This window comes from Zea mays, chromosome 1, assembly GCF_902167145.1.
Source record: "Zea mays cultivar B73 chromosome 1, Zm-B73-REFERENCE-NAM-5.0, whole genome shotgun sequence".
Classification (NCBI taxonomy): Eukaryota; Viridiplantae; Streptophyta; class Magnoliopsida; order Poales; family Poaceae; genus Zea; species Zea mays.
Window position 1 is genome coordinate 81,549,078 of NC_050096.1, and position 5,558 is coordinate 81,554,635.

Genomic DNA, 5,558 nt, shown 5'->3' on the forward strand with positions numbered 1-5,558 from the left:
TGAATCAAGTGCGCAACCTCGGGAGCAAGAAGTGGGATGACCACGAAGTGGTAAATGTTATTTTAAGATCTCTCATTTTTCTTAATCCCACTCAAGTTCAATTGATTCGTGGTAATCCTAGATATACTAAAATGACCCCCGAGGAAGTTATCGGGCATTTTGTAAGTTTTGAGTGCATGATAGAAGGCTCGAGGAAAATCAACGAGCTTGGCGACCCATCCGAAGCCCAACCCGTTGCATTCAAGGCAACGGAGGAGAAGAAGGAGGAGTCTACACCAAGTAGACAACCAATAGACGCCTCCAAGCTCGACAATGAGGAAATGGCGCTCGTCATCAAGAGCTTCCGCCAAATCCTCAAGCAAAGGAGGGGGAAGGACTACAAGTCCCGCTCCAAGAAGGTTTGCTACAAGTGTGGTAAGCCCGGTCATTTTATTGCTAAATGTCCTATATCTAGTGACAGTGACCGAGGCGACGACAAGAAGGGGAGAAGAAAGGAGAAGAAAAGGTACTACAAGAAGAAGGGCGGCGATGCCCATTTTTGTCGGGAATGGGATTCCGACGAAAGCTCAAGCGACTCCTCCGACGACGAGGACGCCGCCAACATCGCCGTCACCAAGGGACTCCTCTTCCCCAACGTCGGCCACAAGTGCCTCATGGCAAAGGACGGCAAACGGAAAAAGGTTAAATCTAACTCCTCCACTAAATATGAATCTTCTAGTGATGATAATGCTAGTGATGAGGAGGATAATTTGCGTTCCCTTTTTGCCAACCTTAACATAGCTCAAAAAGAAAAATTAAATGAATTAGTTAGTGCTATTCATGAAAAGGATGACCTTTTGGATTCCCAAGAGGATTGTCTAATTAAAGAAAACAAAAAACATGTTAAGGTTAAAAAGGCTTATGCTCTTGAAATTGAGAAATGTGAAAAATTATCTAGTGAGCTAAGCACTTGTCGTGAGATAATTGACAACCTTAGAAATGAAAATGCTATTTTAAATGCTAAGGTTGATTCACATGTTTGTAATGTTTCAATTCCCAATCTTAGAGATGATAATGTTGACTTGCTTGCTAAGATTGATGGATTGAATATATCTCTTACTAGCCTTAGAACTGAGAATGAAAAATTGCTTGCTAAGGCTAAGGATTTTGATGTTTGCAATACTACCATTTCCGACCTTAGAACTAAGAATGATATCTTGCATGCTAAGGTTGTAGAACTAAAATCTTGCAAACCCTCTACATCTACCATTGAGCATGTTTCCATTTGTACTAGATGTAGAGATATTGATATTAATGCTATTCATGATCACATGACTTTAATTAAAAAACAAAATGATCATATAGCAATGTTAGATGCTAAAATTGCCGAGCACAACTTAGAAAATGAGAAATTTAAATTTGCTCGTAGCATGCTTTATAATGGGAGACGCCCTGGCATTAAGGATGGCATTGGCTTCCAAAGGGGAGACAATGTCAAAATTAGTGCCCCTCCTAAAAGATTGTCAAATTTTGTTAAGGGCAAGGCTCCCATGTCTCAGGATAACGAGGGTTACATTTTATACCCTGCCGGTTATCCCGAGGACAAAATTAGGAAAATTCACTCTAGGAAGTCTCACTCTGGCCCTAATCATGCTTTTATGTATAAGGGTGAGACATCTAGTTCTAGGCAACCAACCCGTGCCAAGTTGCCTAAGAAGAAAATTCCTAATGCATCAAATGAACATAGCATTTCATTTAAAACTTTTGATGCATCATATGTTTTGACTAACAAATCCGGCAAGGTCGTTGCCAAGTTTGTTGGGGGCAAACACAAGGGGTCAAAGACTTGTGTTTGGGTACCCAAAGTTCTTGTTTCTAATGCCAAAGGACCCAAAACAGTTTGGGTACCTAAAGTCAAGAACTAAACTTGTTTTGTAGGTTTATGCATCCGGGGGCTCAAGTTGGATACTCGACAGCGGGTGCACAAACCACATGACCGGGGAGAAAAGGATGTTCTCCTCATATGAGAAAAACCAAGATCCCCAACGAGCTATCACATTCGGGGATGGAAATCAAGGTTTGGTCAAAGGATTTGGTAAAATTGCTATATCTCCTGACCATTCTATTTCCAATGTTTTTCTTGTTGATTCCTTAGACTACAACTTGCTTTCTGTTTCCCAATTATGTCAAATGGGCTACAACTGTCTTTTTACCGATGCAGGTGTCACTGTCTTTAGAAGAAGTGATGATTCAATAGCATTTAAGGGTGTGTTAGAGGGTCAGCTATACTTAGTAGATTTTGATAGAGCTGAACTTGACACATGCTTAATTGCTAAGACTAACATGGGTTGGCTCTGGCACCGCCGACTGGCCCATGTTGGGATGAAGAATCTTCATAAGCTTCTAAAGGGAGAGCACATTTTAGGATTAACAAATGTTCATTTTGAGAAAGACAGGATTTGTAGCGCATGCCAGGCAGGGAAGCAAGTTGGAGTCCATCATCCACACAAGAACATCATGACGACCGACAGGCCGCTTGAGCTACTCCACATGGATCTATTCGGCCCGATTGCTTACATAAGCATCGGCGGGAGTAAGTATTGTCTTGTTATTGTGGATGATTATTCTCGCTTCACTTGGGTATTCTTTTTACAGGAAAAATCTCAAACCCAAGAGACCTTAAAGGGATTCTTGAGACGGGCTCAAAATGAGTTCGCCCTAAGGATCAAGAAAATAAGAAGCGACAACGGGACGGAGTTCAAGAACTCACAAATTGAAGGCTTCCTTGAGGAGGAGGGCATAAAGCATGAGTTCTCTTCTCCCTACACCCCTCAACAAAATGGTGTAGTGGAGAGGAAGAATCGAACTCTATTGGACATGGCAAGGACTATGCTTGATGAGTACAAGACTTCGGATCGGTTTTGGGCCGAGGCGGTCAACACCGCTTGCTACGCCATCAACCGGTTATATCTTCACCGAATCCTCAAGAAGACATCATATGAACTCCTAACCGGTAAAAAGCCCAACATTTCATACTTTAGAGTTTTTGGTAGCAAATGCTTTATTCTTGTTAAAAGAGGTAGAAAATCTAAATTTGCTCCTAAAACTGTAGAAGGCTTTTTACTTGGTTATGACTCAAACACAAGGGCATATAGGGTCTTTAACAAGTCCACTGGACTAGTTGAAGTCTCATGTGACGTTGTGTTTGATGAAACTAACGGCTCTCAAGTAGAGCAAGTTGATCTTGATGAGATAGGTAATGAAGAGGCTCCATGCATAGCGCTAAGGAACATGTCCATTGGGGATGTGTGTCCTAAGGAATCCGAAGAGCCTCCAAGTGCACAAGATCAACCATCCTCCTCCATGCAAGCATCTCCACCAACTCAAAATGAGGATGAGGCTCAAGTTGATGAAGGGCAAAATCAAGAAGATGAGCCACCTCAAGATAATGGCAATGATCAAGGGGGAGATGCAAATGATCAAGAAAAGGAGGATGAAGAAGAACCAAGACCGCCACACCCAAGAGTCCACCAAGCAATCCAACGAGATCACCCCGTCGACACCATCCTCGGCGACATTCATAAGGGGGTAACTACAAGATCTCGGGTTGCACATTTTTGTGAACATTACTCGTTTGTTTCCTCTATTGAGCCACACAGGATAGAGGAAGCACTCCAAGATTCGGATTGGGTGGTGGCGATGCAAGAGGAGCTCAACAACTTCACCAGAAATGAGGTATGGCATTTAGTTCCACGTCCTAACCAAAATGTTGTAGGAACAAAATGGGTCTTCCGCAACAAGCAAGATGAGCATGGTGTGGTGACAAGGAACAAAGCACGACTTGTGGCCAAGGGATACTCCCAAGTCGAAGGTTTGGATTTCGGTGAAACCTATGCACCCGTAGCTAGGCTTGAGTCAATTCGCATATTATTGGCCTATGCTACTTACCATGGCTTTAAGCTCTATCAAATGGACGTGAAAAGTGCCTTCCTCAACGGACCAATCAAGGAAGAGGTCTATGTTGAGCAACCTCCCGGCTTTGAAGACAGTGAGTATCCTAACCATGTCTATAGGCTCTCTAAGGCGCTTTATGGGCTCAAGCAAGCCCCAAGAGCATGGTATGAATGCCTAAGAGATTTCCTTATTTCTAATGGCTTCAAAGTTGGCAAGGCCGATCCTACACTCTTTACTAAAACTCTTGAAAATGACTTGTTTATATGCCAAATTTATGTTGATGATATTATATTTGGGTCTACTAACGAGTCTACATGTGAAGAGTTTAGTAGGATCATGACACAGAAATTCGAGATGTCAATGATGGGGGAGTTGAAGTATTTTCTAGGATTTCAAGTCAAGCAACTCCAAGAAGGCACCTTCATTAGCCAAACAAAGTACACTCAAGATATTCTAACCAAGTTTGGGATGAAGGATGCCAAACCCATCAAGACACCCATGGGAACTAATGGGCATCTCGACCTCGACACGGGAGGTAAGTCCGTGGATCAAAAGGTATACCGGTCGATGATTGGTTCATTGCTTTATTTATGTGCATCTCGACCGGACATTATGCTTTCCGTTTGCATGTGTGCAAGATTCCAATCCGACCCTAAGGAATCACACCTTACGGCCGTAAAACGAATCTTGAGATATTTGGCTTATACTCCCAAGTTTGGGCTTTGGTACCCTCGGGGATCCACATTTGATTTGATTGGTTATTCGGATGCCGATTGGGCGGGGTGCAAAATTAATAGGAAGAGCACATCAGGGACTTGCCAGTTCTTGGGAAGATCCTTGGTGTCTTGGGCTTCAAAGAAGCAAAATTCGGTCGCTCTTTCCACCGCCGAAGCCGAGTACATTGCCGCAGGACATTGTTGCGCGCAATTGCTTTGGATGAGGCAAACCCTGCGGGACTACGGTTACAAATTAACCAAAGTCCCTTTGCTATGTGATAATGAGAGTGCAATCAAAATGGCCGACAATCCCGTCGAGCATAGCCGCACTAAGCACATAGCCATTCGGTATCATTTTCTTAGGGATCACCAACAAAAGGGAGATATCGAGATTTCTTATATTAACACTAAAGATCAATTAGCCGATATCTTTACCAAGCCTCTTGATGAACAAACTTTTACCAAACTTAGGCATGAGCTCAATATTCTTGATTCTAGAAATTTCTTTTGCTAGCTTGCACACATAGCTCATAAATGTACCTTTGATCATGTCTCTTTCATATGCTATGACTAATGCGTTTTCAAGTCTATTTCAAACCAAGTCATAGGTGTATTGAAAGGGAATTGGAGTCTTCGGCAAAGACAAAGGCTTCCACTCCGTAACTCATACTTCGCCATCACTCCAAGCAACTCTCTATTCTTTGGGGGAGAAATGAGCATCAAAGAAGAGGACTGCATCCTTGGGGGAGAGAGTAAAAGCTCAAAAGCAAAAGGACCGGACTTCGCCTTTGGTATAATCTTAACTCATGTACTTATGACCAAAGGGGAAGAAATTACTTCACGGGCTCTAATGATTCCGTTTTTGGCGATTCATGCCAAAAAGGGGGAGAAAGGAGCCCAAAGCAAAAG